The sequence below is a fragment of the Mesocricetus auratus genome, unplaced genomic scaffold, assembly GCF_017639785.1.
Source record: "Mesocricetus auratus isolate SY011 unplaced genomic scaffold, BCM_Maur_2.0 Super-Scaffold_100015, whole genome shotgun sequence".
Classification (NCBI taxonomy): domain Eukaryota; kingdom Metazoa; phylum Chordata; class Mammalia; order Rodentia; family Cricetidae; genus Mesocricetus; species Mesocricetus auratus.
Genome location: NW_024429198.1, coordinates 49,735,293 through 49,750,826, shown reverse-complemented (window position 1 = coordinate 49,750,826; position 15,534 = coordinate 49,735,293).

Genomic DNA, 15,534 nt, shown 5'->3' with positions numbered 1-15,534 from the left:
GGAACATATTTTCATAATGATACATAATAGCACAGGAAATAAGGCCAAAAATTGACAATTTAGACCAGAGGAACCTACAAAATTTCTGTATAAAATAATATATCATTATTCTAGTGAAAAGGTAGCCTACACTATTGGACAAATGTAAAAATTTGATAGACTGCCATTATCTAGAATAAACAAGAAGCTCAGATGAACTAAACATCAAGAAACCAAATAATACATTTTAAACGTTGGAATTTGTTATAAACAGGGTTCTCAAATGATAAAATGCAAATGTCTGAGAAACATTTATAAAAATGTTCTGGATATTTCATACCTCAGTGAAATACAAATTAAAACTACTTTGAGATTTCATCTCATCTCAGTCAGAATGAGCACAGTTTAAGATTATATTAATGATGATGTTGATACAGTAGATGATCACTTTTTCATGGATAATGGGAGTACAACAGGGTAGGACCATTATAGATATCAGTATGAACATATACCTACCACGTGGTTCCACTACATCACTCTTGGGAATAGACCCAAGGACACTACATTACTACATCTTGAAGAATCCATACTTCAATAGCTTTATTGATTAAATTAAAATTTAAAGCCAGGCATTTGTGGTGCAAACCTTTAATCCCAGCACTCGGGAGGCAGAGGCAAGCATATCTCAGTGAGTTCGAGGCCAGCCTGGTCTACAGAGAAAGTTCCTGGACAGCCTCCAAAAGAATACAGAGAAACCCTGTCTCAAAAAAACAAAAAAAAAATTAAAGTCTTTCATTTTATTGAAAACTCACACTTTGATGTTTTTATCTTAGATTAGGGCTTACTATACCAATAATAAGCAAATATATTTTATTCATATTTGCTTGGAAATATAAGCAAGCAAATGCTATTCCTATTAATTATGAAATGTTAATCTGTATCACCATTTTCATATATTAATTTTCTTAACTAACCATCAAAGGGCAGTTGTGCTTTATTTTCAATATTCCAGTTCAACTTATCTCGGGCAGGAAATTTAATGTTCCAGAAGAGTTAAGTTTTATTTTTTTTAATTTCATTGATATCCTTGGGTTACAGAATTTACTACTCTTGTTTCTCAATGTAATTTTAGTAGAATGATATTCACTTTTACATCCATGAGAAAGTCTGAGTAAAAATATTAGTAGTGTTAGTACTTTTTTGTTTTTTCTACATAGAAGGTCTAGTTTTCGAATAAAGAAACAGAGTCAACTTAGTATTTTCTGTTAAGTCTGATAATTTAAACTTGCCTTAAAAAAATACAGATAGACTTCTCTTTAGGTGAAAAGTGATACCAGGATTCACATGTATAGAACTCCAGCATGCAAGGTGGTATTTATGGTGGCTTCAGTTTTTGGAAAGAAAAAGTAGAGGTTTGGAGGGTGAGGACTGCTACCTGGAAATATGATGCAGCTCCAACTTTTCCATGGCCACAAGGAAGTGTTTAAAGTTCACTGTGGCCCATGCATTTGTTTAGGATGGGTAAAAGGTGAAATATTCTTAGTCTTCTCCAAGGCATAGATATTTGACATGGGAAGGATAATTTAGATTTAGTGAGAGAATATTTACTGTGTGTTATTCAGTTCTTCAATATCCAAACATCACTAACAGCATTAAGTATTGTCATATGATATATCTTACCAGGTAAATATTTCAAAGAAGGGAATTCAGCCTCTTTGATTGGTCAGGTATTATCTGACAGTTTTTACTTGTCATTCCTTGAAAGTTAGTCTGTTACAGATTACCAAAAGAGTTTCCCAGAACAGGGGGATATCAACGACCTACAGAGGAAAGAGAATTTTTATAAAACTTTAGCCTATAGGTTGCTAATAACACAGTTTATGCCATTTCAACAATAATCTAATTATTGCCATATTCAAATAGAAAAAAATATGGTACACAGAATGTGAAAAAAAACTTCTTACTATTGTTTCAATTTATACTTACCTATAATTATTAATATCCAGTATTTAACAAATTACAAATAACTGAGGTGCATTTCAGTTGCAGAGCTCACTCATAAACTGCACAGAGATATTTATCCCCTGAGATTATCTTCCTCAACTCACGATCTGTTTTGCACTTTACTTTAGTAATTCCATCATCTACTTATAATATAGTTTCTAATGTGTCTACATAAATTTATTGAATTTGTATATATGAGTTTTAATTTAGTGTTAAATTGAGAATATCTCCTAAATACAAAAATCATCTAAGTCTCACAGTATGTTTATAGTTAATTTTTGTTTCTGGTAGTATTCAAATAACGTGTAACAAATATAATAAATAAACATTAATTTAGCATTCTATTATATTTATTAAATTTGCTTCACATTACAAATAACATTAATGTTTCATTTCAGTCTGCTAATGGAAGACAAGAGAATTCTACCAGCCCTACAGACACTAATACTATACCATCTGATACATTAAAAAAAGATTTCTGTATTTGCATAATATGATCACCTTAATGCCCCTCCTTAATATATGTAGAAAATATAGTGATTGACAATTTTATTTTGCTATGTGGCTTCACAATTTATCCAATATCTCTCAACTGGAATATATCCTCTACAATATACAGAATCCATTCACTGGCTCCTATTTGACTAAGATTACATGATATCTTATTCTCTGTGGAATAAGACCTCTAATTTTCACTCACACTTCTAGAAGATTTAACCTTCTGAGACTTCCATATTATCTGATGAAAATTCCTTGTTATATGTTAAGAATTCTACATAGTCTCCCAGACAAGGACTTTTTATGTTTTAATTATATACTGTTAAAAATGGATCTTGGACAAGTAGCCTGCAGAGAGAGCTGGTCCACTTCTGCCCACACTCGGGGCAGGGTGCAGAGGTGAGCTCTGGGTCCCCATCTTAGAACTGAATTCCTCCTGCTCGTCCTCTCTCAGATCTCCTGGCCTGGGGACCACAGCCAGGTAGATGAATCACTGAGGGATTACCAAACAACCAGGAGCCTACAGAGAGAGCAGGTCTACTCCTGCCTGCATTCAGGACAGAACACAGAGACCAGAGAGCAGACCAGAGAGTATTGGATTTGCTTGCACACACCAAAAGGGAACCCTGGTTGCCTACCCACCAGGAGAGGAAGAGGCTCTTTCTACACCCACTGGAAGAAGTGATGGGAAAGAGGCAATATAAGAACACACTCAGCAACTGAAAAACAAATATGACACCACCAAAGTATAGAGATTCTATACCAGCAAGAACTGAACACCCCAGTGCAGATGAAGCCGATGGGAATGACCTTAAAAACACCTTCAGAAAAATGATAGAGGCCCTCAAAGAGGATATGAGAAAACCCCTTAAAGAAATGGAAGAAAAAAACAAACCAAAAAATCCAACAAATGCAAGAAAGGGAGGAAAACACAAAGCAAAAATTACAAGAAACAATTCAGACAGTACAAGGGTTGAGAGCTGACATGGAGAAAAAACACAGTCTGAAGGAATGCGGGAAATAGAAAAACTGGGGAAATAGTAAGGTAATACAGATGCAAGCATAACCAACAAAATACAAGAAATGGAAGAAATGAAATAGATAAATTCATCGACCCAAGAAAATCTTGAGTCCAACAAATCCCTAACACAAAACATCCAGGAAATATGGGACACTGTGGAAAGACCATCCTAAGAATAATAGGTATAGAAGAAGGTGAAGAAACCCAAAGGGGCAGAAAACATATTCAACAAAATCATAGATGAAAACTTTCCAAACCTAAAGACAGACATTCCAATGAAGGTACAAGAAGCTAAGAGAACACCTAGTAGAGTGGACCACAAAATAAAGTCGCCTTGCCACATAATAATCAAGACCCAAAGCATACAGAATAAAGAAAGAATACTTGGAGCAGTGAAGGAAACAGATCAAATAACATATAGAGGTAAAACTATCAGAATTACACGTGATTTCTCCATGGAAACTCAGAAAGCCAGAAGGTCCTGGATATATTCCAACAACACTAAGAGATCAGAGATGCTAGCCCAGACTACTATATCCAGCCAAGCTTTCAATCAATATAGATGGAGAAAGCAAGGTATTGCATGACAAAACCAGATTTAAACAATACATATCCACTAACCCAGTCCTACAGAAAGTAATGGAAAGAAAACTCCAATCCAAGGAATTAGTTACAACCAGAAAAACATAGGTAATTGATAATCCCACTTTAACCAACAGCAAAAGTAAAAAGGGATGGAAATCCCCACGCAATTCCACCACCATCAAGCATTCCAAATCAAACAAGAATGAGCAAAGGTCATTACTATCCCTCATTATTAATGGTCTTAACTCACCCGGCACAGGCTCACAGAATGGATTCGAAGACAGAATCCATCCTTCTGCTGTATACAAGAAACACACCTCATTTACAAAGACAGATGTTACCTCAGAGTTAAGGGTTGGGAAACGATTTTCCAATCAAATGGACACAACAACAAGCAGTGGTAGCAACCCTAATGTCTAACAAACTAGACTTTAAGCTGAAATCAATCAAAACAGAAGCTGAACATCATTTCATATTCATCACCGGAGAAATCCACCAAGATGAAGTCTTGATTCTGAACATCTATGCCACAAACACTAAGGTGTCCACATTGGAAAAAGACATTACTAAAACTCAAACCACACATTAAACCTCACACACTTATATTGGGAATCTTCAACATCCCACTCTCACTACTAGACAGGACTACTTGACAGAAAGTTAACAATGAAATAAAGGAACTAATAGAAGTTATGACCCAATTGGGTTTGACTGACATCTGTAGAACATTCCATCCAAACACAAAAGAAAATACCACATGGAACCTTCTCAAAAAATGACCACATACTTGCCAACATATCAAACCTCAATAGGTACAAAAAAATTGGAATAACTCCATGTGTCTTATCAGACCACCATGCTTTAAAGTTAGAATTCAACAACAACACAAATTTCAGAAACCCTACAAACTCATGGAAATTGAGTAATGTGCAATTGCACCACTCCTGGGTCAAAGAAGAAATAAAAAAAAGAAATTGAAGACTTCCTGGAATTCAATGAGAATGAAGATACAACATACCCAAACCTATGGGACACTTTGAAAGCAGTGTCAAGAGGAAAGTTCATAAGCACTAAGTGTCCACATGAAAACTGGAGAATAATCACACTAGAGAATTAACAGCTCTCAAACAAAAAGAAGCAAACTCACCCAGGAAGAGTAGATGCCAGGAAATAATCAAATTGAAGGCTGAACTCAATAAAGTAGAAACTAGGAAAAGGAAAGAAAGAATCAATGTAACAAAGACTTGGTTCTTTGAGAAAAATCAACCAGATAGACAAACCTTTATCCAAACTCATGAAATGGCAGAAAGTGAACATGCAAATTAACAAAATCAGAAATGAAAAGGGGGGCATAACAATGGACACTGAGGAAATACAGAGAATCATAAGGTCATACTTAGAAAACCTGTACTCCACAAAATTCAAAAATTTAAAGGAAATGAACAACTTTCTGAATAGGTATCACCTGTCAAAACTAAATCAAGTACCGATAAGCAATTTAAATAGACCTATAACCCTAGGGAAATAGAAACAGTCAACTAAAGAAAAGTCCAGGGCCAGATGGGTAGTGCACAATCTACCAGAAATGCAAAAAACAGCTTATAAAATTCTTCTCAAAATATTCCATGCAATAGAAGCAGAAGGGTCTTTGCCAAACTTTTTTACAAGGCTTCAGTTAACTTGATCCCCAAGCCACACAGACACAACTAAGAAAGAGATCTTCAGAACAATATCCCTCTTGAACATTGATGCATAAATATTTAATAAAATACTGGCAAATCAGATCCAAGAACACATCAGAAAAGTCATCTACCATCATCAAGTAGGTTTCATCCCAGGTATGCAGGGATGGATCAACATAAGAAAACCCATCAACTATATAAACAAGTGGAGAAACAAAAATCACATGATCATCTCACTAGATTCTGAAAAAGTCTGTGACAAAATCCAACACCACTTCATGATAAAGGGCTTGGAGAGATCAGGGATAAGAGAAACATACATAAACATAATAAAAGCAATATATAGTAAGCCAACAGCCAACATCAAACTAAGTGGAGAGAAACTCAAAGCAATTCCTCTAAAATCAGTAACAAGACAATGCTGTCCACTATGTCCATACCTCTTCAATATTGTTCTTGAAGTTCTAGCCAGAGCAATAAGACAACAATGAGAGATCAAGGGAATACAATTTGGAGAGAAAGAGATCAAACTTTCACCATTTGCAGATGAAATGATAGTTTACATAAGTGATCCGAAAAACTCTACCAGGGAACTCCTATAGCTGATAAATACCTTCAGCAAAGTGGCAGGATACAAGATCAACTCAAGAAAATCAGTAGCCCTACTAAATACAGATGATGAAAGAACTGAGCAAGAAATCAGAGAAACATCGCCCTTTACAATTGCCAAAGCAACATAAAATACCTTGAGGTAAACCTAACCAAACAACTGAAGACATGCATCACAAGAACTTTGAGTCTTTAAAGAAAGAAATTAAAGAAGACACCAGAAAACAGAGAGATCTCCCATGCTCTTGGATAGGTAGGGTCAACATAGTAGAAATGGCAGTCTTGCCAAAAGCAATCTACAGATTCAATGCTATCCCCACTGAAATCCCAGGCCAATTCTTCATAGAGCTTGAAATCCCAGGCCAATTCTTCATAGAGCTCAACCTCATATATATATAAAAAGAATGGAGTGGGGTTTGGGCTGGGGGCTGGGGAGGCTGGATAGAGTGGGCATGCAGGTGAGGGAGAGGGAGCTGGGACTGACATGGGAAGCAAGCTTGTTCCTAATTTAAATATGTAATAAAAATGTGTAAAAAATTGGATCTCAATGCATGCTAGTACTAGTCATATTTCTGGTCAGTCTATAGCAAAATCATTTCACAAAATCTATTTACACGATCTTTTTCACAAAAACTGCTAGTTCTTTGTAAACTTTCTTACTGGATGATTCCAGAAAGAGACATTAGAAGATCATAGGCCAAGGGTCACAGCAGAACACCAAGCGTCTCTTCTCCATTTGTTCCTCACCTTCATATTATATTTTGATACAAAGTCTTTCACTGAGTTTGAAGTGACCACGTTTGCTGACTAGACTCACAAAAGAAGCTAGAGAATTTCCTCTTGCTTCCCAAACTTCTATCTACATAAACCGAGGTTCCAGGGAGCAGACTGCATGCCAAAGATTCAAAACTTCAGGTCTATATGTAAGGCATTCTTATTCATTTTAAAGAGAAACTCCCTTTAGGTTTCTAGCTTTACGTTCACAATACTTTGGCCTCAGTCTCTTACTGTTGGTGTTATAAGGGAGTTACACGAACCACAGTCAGTTTTGTTACTGTTAATCAAGAGGAAATTGCCCAGACTCTATTGTTTCTCTCATGGTGTGATCCTTCAACTCTCTGCTGAAACAATTCTTTTATAGCTCCCTCTCTTCATATATAGACACACTATATATGCAGTTTACCAAAATCCATATTAAACAGAATAAGAAATAACACGTACTAGCTTTTTATAAGCAACACATTAAGCCACTAGTAAAAAAATTAGTAATGACTAATATAATATTTGCAAGTAATATAAAATCATATCTATAATACTCAGTCATTTACAAATGCATAACTTTGGCAATCTGTCACAACGGTAGTTGGAGTTCTATGCAAGCTAAGTCATGTAATAAAGGCAATAGCAAATACACATTTTTAAAACTCCAATTTATTTAGTACACATATGCAAATAATGTTTTTTGATGTTTACAATAGGGACAGTGCACTTGAAATTGACTTATTTTTTTACAGGAAAAACCAGTTCTATCAGATACTATGTGATAAATAAGCCAGGAATGACTGTAGTCATGATGACTATCTTAAAAGAACACATGATACAGCAAGGGAGTTTTGCTAATTGTGATCTGGAAGAACAGGTGGACTTGTACATGCGGATCAATATATTTGTTTAAATTGAAACAAGGTAGTCTCATGTCTCTTTTGATCTCTATGACTTTGCTGCACCAGGATGCTTGTGTGTTATTTCAATGAAAATATTCAAGGTGACTTCATGTCTGTAACAATAAAGACAACTGTAAGTGTTGGCTATTTATGTCTTAGGAAGCACTGAATAAACACAATTAAATAGTTCATTTAAAATTTCATATCAACTTTTAAAATCAACGTAATTGTTATGGTAACAACCTATTACTCAAAATCAACCATTTCCAAACTTCTTATTTTACTATTGAGTTCTCAAACTATAAATGAGTGAATAAAGAGAGATAGCAGGGCTATTTGAAATATTTAAACTTTCCAAAACTAAAATCTTTTTACCTACTCAGTTATTAGATATAAATAAACCAGCTTTCAACCCAAGCCAAATGTCTTCATTTAAAAGCCATTCACATTTAGCTGCTGAACTTTACCATAGAAATATCAAGGGAAAGTAATTACAGAGGCATTTTGAGTTTAAAGCAACACGGGGAAGTAATTAAGGGTAATAATAACCATAGTTTCTGAATAAAGTTATACAAAATAAAATCTATGTCTTATTTAAATGAACAGTTTTAGAAAGGCTAGTTAACTGGGCTTTTTGGTTAGAAAACGGAAAAACATGGAATTAGCAAAATATACATTTTTAGATACATAACATTCATAAAATTAAACATAATATGTTGTGTTGTGCTAACTAAGGATGTCTCTCAAATATGCTAGAGAAACTGGTAAATACAGTACAAGGAGTGTTTCATTTGCAGTACATAGTAAAAATAAAATAAATGTAATCCTCCTTCTTGAAGCTGGTATCATCTGATCTTCATGTCTCAAGGACTCCTCATAGCTCCAGACTTAAGCTTATAGTTTCATAGATGTTCATAGATGAGGAAAAAAGGGTGATTGTAAAAATGGAGGGTAAGAGGAAAATAAGTAATAGGACAATGAGAACTTTTGGTTCTTCTGAATTTTTTTTTCTTTTTTTTTGATTTTTTTTATTTTTATTTTTTTATTTTATTTTCCAGTTTAAATTTAGATAAGAAACAAGGTTGCTTCACAAGTCAGTTCCAGGTCCCTCTCCCTTTCCCTCCCCTCTGCCCGTGCCCTCCCCCCCAAACCCTCCCCCATTATCCCCTCATTCCCCCAGGGAAGGTGAGGCCCTCCATGGGGGTGTCCATAGTCTGTCATTTCATAAAGGGCAGGGCCTAGTCCGTTCCCCAAGAGTTCAGGGTGAGAGTGCACCTCACATTGTTCGATGGGAGTCCAATGTCCGTGTGTATACTTGGGATGGGTACTGATCTGCTGCCCAAGGCTCAATAGATTCCCTAGGCCTCCTCACTGACACCCAGATTCAGGGGGTCTTGATCAGTCCCATGCTGGATTGCCAGGCTGATGCCTGGGATTCAAGAGTTAACCTTTGTCTGGTCAGCTGTTTCTGGGGGTTAAACCAGCCCAGTCTTAATCCCTTTGATCATCAGTCCTCCCTCTCTGTTATTGGCTTTCTTGAGTTCAGCTCAGTACTTAACCGAGGGAGGCTGCCTCTTCTTCGATCAGCCACTAAATGAAGTTTCTGTTTCCCAGACTCTCTGGCCATAGGATTGTAGGCTGGCACTCCCCAGATCTATGTCTAAAATCCATATATGAGAGAGTACATGCATGTTTCTCTTTTTGTAACTGGGTTACCTCACTCAGGATGGTTTCTTCTAGTGTCATCCATTTGCCTGCGAATCTCATGATTCCATTGTTTTTGTTTTCTGCTGAATAGTACTCCATTGTGTAAATGTACCACATTTTCTCCATCCACTCTTCGGGTGAGGGACATCTAGGTTGCTTCCAAGTTCTGGCTATTACAAGTAAAGCTGCTATGAACATAGTGGAACAGACATCGTTGTTGTATGAATGGGCATCTTTTGGATATATGCCTAAGAGTGGAGTTGCTGGGTCTTGTGGTAGGTTTATTCCCATTTTTCTGAGGAATCTCCATACTGATTTCCAAAGTGGCTGAACCAGTTGGCACTCCCACCAGCAATGGAGGAGTGTCCCCCTTTCACCACATCCTCTCCAGCATAAATTGTCATTGGTGTTTTTGATTTTAGCCATTCTGTCAGGAGTGAGATGGTATCTCAGAGTTGTTTTGATTTGCATTTCCCGGATGGCTAAGGATGTTGAGCACTTTCTCAAGTGCCTCTCAGCCATTTTAGACTCCTCTATTGAAAACTCTCTATTAAGTTCTGCAGCCCACTTTTTAATTGGGTCCTTTGATATTTTGGAGACTTGCTTCTTGAGTTCTTTGTAAATTTTGGAGATCAACCCTCTGCCAGATGTGGGATTAGTGAATATTTTTTCACATTCTGTGGGCTGCCTTTTTGTCTTGCTGACTGTGTCTTTTGCCTTACAGAAGATTCTCAGTTTCAGTAGGTCCCATTTATTAACTGTTGATCTCACTGTCTGTGCTACTGGTGTTATGTTCAGGAAGCTGTCTCCTGTACCAATTCCTTCAAGGGTACCACCCACTTTCTCTTCTAAGAGGTTCAGTGTGGCTGGATTTATGTTGAGGTCTTTGATCCATTTGGACTTAAGTTTTGTGCATGGTGATAAACATGGATTGATCCGCATTCTTCTACATGCCAGTCTCCAGTTATGCCAGCACCATTTGTTGAAGATGCTTTCTTTATTCCATTGTATATTTTTAGCTTCTTTGTCAAAGATCAGATGTTCGTACGTGTGTGGGTTAATACCCGGGTTTTCAATTCGATTCCATTGGTCTACTTGTCTATTTTTGTGCCAATACCAAGCTGTTTTCAGGACTATTGCTCTATAATAGAGCTTGAGGTCAGAGATGGAGATGCCTCCGGACGTTGCCTTGTTGAACAGGGTTGTTTTGGCTATCCTGGGTCGTTTGTTTTTCCATACAAAATTGATTATTGTTCTTTCAAGGTCTGTGAAGAACTGTGCTGGGATTTTAATGGGGATTGCATTGAATCTGTAGATTGCTTTTGGCAGGATTGCCATTTTTACTACATTGATCCTACCTATCCAAGAGCATGGGAGATCTTTCCATTTTCTGAGGGCTTCTTTAATTTCTTTCTTTAAAGATTCAAAGTTCTTACGATACAAGTCTTTCACTTGTTTGGTTAGCGTTACCCAAGGTATTTTATGTTGTTTGTGGCAATTGTTAATGGTGATGTTTCTCTGATTTCTTTTTCAGCCCTTTTACCATCTGTATATAGTAGAGCTACAGATTTTATTGAGTTGATCTTGTAGCCTGCCACTTTGCTGAAGGTGTTAATCAGCTGTAAGAGTTCCCTGGTAGAGTTCTTTGGGTCATTGATGTAAACTATCATATCGTCTGCAAACAGTGAATGTTTGACCTCTTCCTTCCCAATTTGTATCCCCTTGATCCCCCTTTGGTGTTGTATGGCAATAGCTAGAACTTCAAGTACCATGTTGAAAAGGTATGGAGAGAGTGGACAGCCTTGTTTTGTTCCTGATTTTAGAGGAATTGCATTGAGTTTCTGTCCATTTAGTTTGATGTTGGCTGTTGGTTTACTGTATATAGCTTTTATTATGTTTAAGTATGTCCCTGTTATCCCAGATCTCTCCAAGACCTTTATCATGAAGGGGTGTTGGATTTTGTCGAAGGCTTTTTCACCATCTAGTGAATTGATCATGTGATTTTTGTTTTTCAGCTTGTTTTATATGGTGGATTACGTTGATGGATTTTCGTATGTTGAACCATCCCTGCATTCCTGGGATGAAACCTACTTGATCGTGGTGAATGATTGTTTTGATATGTTCTTGGATCCGATTTGCCAGTATTTTATTGAGTATTTATAATTTATAAGTGGTGTTAAGGGCTGACTCTGTAAAATTTTTTTTAACTTTTTAATTGGAGCAATTATATTGAGTTTTTAAAGTATTTATTTGTTTGTTGTTTTAATGTGTAGGTTGAGTTTGGCAGAGTTTATATGTACTGGTTGCATGCAGAACCTTGTACAGACAACATGAAGATATTGACTCTCCTGCATAGTAGTTACAGGGCACTTCTTATGGGAAAAGGAAACCTGTTACCAGGTCTCTGTAAGAGCATCATGTATTCATAACAACTGAGCCATCTCTCCAGCCTTAGTGCTGACTTTTAAAAGTATTTCATATTCTATGGCACAATTAAGTCTCATTTTTATTTTGCTGCCACAACAGTAGCACTTTGGAGTATTTGACCTGTACCTTCTAAACCAAATGTCAACTCTTATTCATATGATTAACCAAAATTCTTTTTTTTTTTTTTGGTTTTTCGAGACAGTGTTTCTCTGTATTGTTTTAGAGGCCGTCCTCAAACTCACAGAGATCCATCTGCCTCTGCCTCCCCAGTGCTGGGATTAAAGGTGTGTGCCACCAATGCCCGGCTCATGATTTACCAAAATTCTTAACAATCTCCCTTTCCTTTTCCACTTTTGACATCCTCATTCCCAGGTACTATGAGCCAATAATTTTACATCTCTGAGCCTCCAATATTTCTTTTCATAGTCAATGCATGAAACATTCATCTCTCTGTGATCATTATGCATATCCCCCAGATGTTATAAAAGAAACTGGGTTTTCAGTTTTACTAACATATTTGACTCACAGCGTGTGGTTGGTTATATATTCCACAAAGTTCTACAACAGAAGAAGATAATATGAACCAAGGTCTTCTAGAATTACTACTATTTCCTCCCATACTGTACTGAATTAGGTATGGTTAACTTTGATTTAATACCTGATATTCAAGAAATATACTTCTGTTATTAAGTTATCTCTGTTGATGGCTTGCAGTTGTTTATCATATCCAACTATCTCTTTGCATTTCTTATAATTTTCACTCTAAAGCTCAAACAGGAGTTGAGTCTGCTCAATCATCCTGCCTCAGCCTCAGGAGAACAGAGATTCACAGGAATAACATATCAAACCCTTTACGTATACTACAACCACACAGGACCATCTGTTCCGGCAGGACCAGATAAAACAGGCCCTGCACCCGGGCCTGCGTTCCAGTGCTTGGAGATTGCCTGGGAACTGCACAGAGCTTCCAATCCCCGCGGGAGCCAAGCACCCCAGATTCCAGGTCTTCTCTTCCACCAACGAGACCAGAAAAGCAGCAGATCCAGCCAAGGGACTAGGGGACCAGGTGGGAGGCTAAGCACCCCAGATTCCAGGTCTTCTTCTCCACCCACAGGACCAGAACAAGGATGAAGAATAGAAGAACTACCAGATTATTGGACTTGCTAGCACCCACCAAAAGGAAATTCTGGTCTCCTAACCACCAGACCAGTAAGGGGCTCTTTCTGCACCCACTAGAAGAAGAGATGGGAAAGAGACAATACAAAAAACACTCAGAAACAGAAAAACAAATACGATACCGCCAGATTCTAGAGACTCCACACCAGCAAGACTCCAACATTACAATGCAAATGAAGCAGAAGGGCATGGCCTTAGAACCACCTTCATGAAAATGATAGAGGCCCTAAAATAGGATATAGGAAAATCACTCAAAGAAATGGATGAAAAACCAAACCAAAAAATGCAAGAAATGGAATAAAAAAACAAACCAAAAAGGGCAGAAAATAGAAGAAAAAACAAACCAAAAAAATGCAAGAAATGGAAGAAAAAACAAACCAAAAAAGGCAGGAAATAGAAAAAATACAAATCAAATGCAAGAAATGGAAGAAAAAAAACAAAACAGAAAATGCAGGAAATGGACGAAAAAACAAATCAAAAACTATAAGAACTGGAAGAAAAAGCAAACCAAAAAAATACAAGAAATGGAAGAAAAATGAAGCCAAAAATGCAAGAAATAGGAGAAAAAAACAAACCAAAAACTGCAAGAAATGGAATTCATAAAATGCAACAAATGGACAAAAGATAAATGGAAAATTGCAAGAAAAAATGCAAACAGTGCAAGGGTTGAAAACTGAAATATAGACAATAAAAAAACACAATCTGAAGAAAGGCTGGCAATAGAAAAGCTGGGCAAACAGTCAGGTACTACTGATACAAGCATTACCAATGCAATACAAGAGATGGAAGAGGTAATCTCAGGTGTTGAAGATACATTAGGAGAAATGGACTCATCAACCAAAGAAAATCTTAAGTCCAAAAAATCCTTAACACAAAACATTCAGGAAATATGGGACACCATGAAAAGATCAAACCTAAGAATAATAATTATAGAAGAAGGTGAAGAAAACCACCTCAAAGGGGCAGAAAACATATTCAACAAAATCATATAACAAAACTTTCCCAACCTAAAGAAAGAAATGGCAATAAAGTTACAAGAAGCTTATAGAACACCAAGGAGTGGATCACAAAAAAGTCCCCTCACCACATAATAATCAAGACCTTAAATATACAGAATAAAGAAAATATATTAAGAGCAGCTAAGGAAAAATTCCAAGTAACATATAAAGGCAAACATATCAGAATTACACCTGACATCTCCATGAAACTCTGAAAGCCAGAAGGTCCTGGATAGATATTTTACCAACACTAAGAGACCATGGATGCCAGCCCAGATTACTATACCTGGAAAAGATCTCAGTCACTATAGATGGAGAAAACAAAATATTCCATGACAAACCTAAATTTAAGCAATACGTTTCCACTAACCCAGCCCTACAGAGTTTTGGAAGGAAAGCTCCAACCCAAGGAAGTTAACTACAATCAGAAAAACATAGGCATTAGAGAATCCCCTGTCTACCAACAGCCAAAAGAACAAAGCGGTGAAATTCCACACATAATTCCAACAACAACAATTCCAAATCAAAGAAGAATGAACAATCAATGGTCATTAATATCCCTCAACATTAATGTCCTTAACTCACCCATAAAAAGACACAGGCTAGCAGAATGGATTCGAAGACAGAACCCATCCTTCTACTGCATACAAGACACAACACCCCACCCTCACAGACAGATATTAACTGAGAGTTAAAAGTTGGGAAAATTTTTCCAATCAAATGGACCCAAGAAACAAGCAGGTGTAGCAATCCTAATATCTAACAAATTAGACTTTAAAATAAAATCAATCAAAAGAGATGACAGAGGTCATTGCATACTCATCACAGGCAGAATCCACCAAGATGACGTGTCTATACTGAACATATATGCCCCAAATACAAAGGCATCCACATTCATAAAAGAAATATTAGTAAAACTTATAAATCCCCACACACTTATAGTGGGAAATTTAAACACACCACTCTTACCACTAGGTAGGAATACCAGACAGAAACTCAACAAAGAAGCAAAGGCTCTAAAAGAAGTAACGACCCAACTGGGATTAACAGACATCTAAAGACCATTTCATCCACATAAAAAATAATATACCTTCTTCTCACCACCACATGGAACCTTCTCAAAAATCGACCACATACTTGGCAACATATCAAACTTCAGCAGCTACAAAAGAAATTGGATTAAC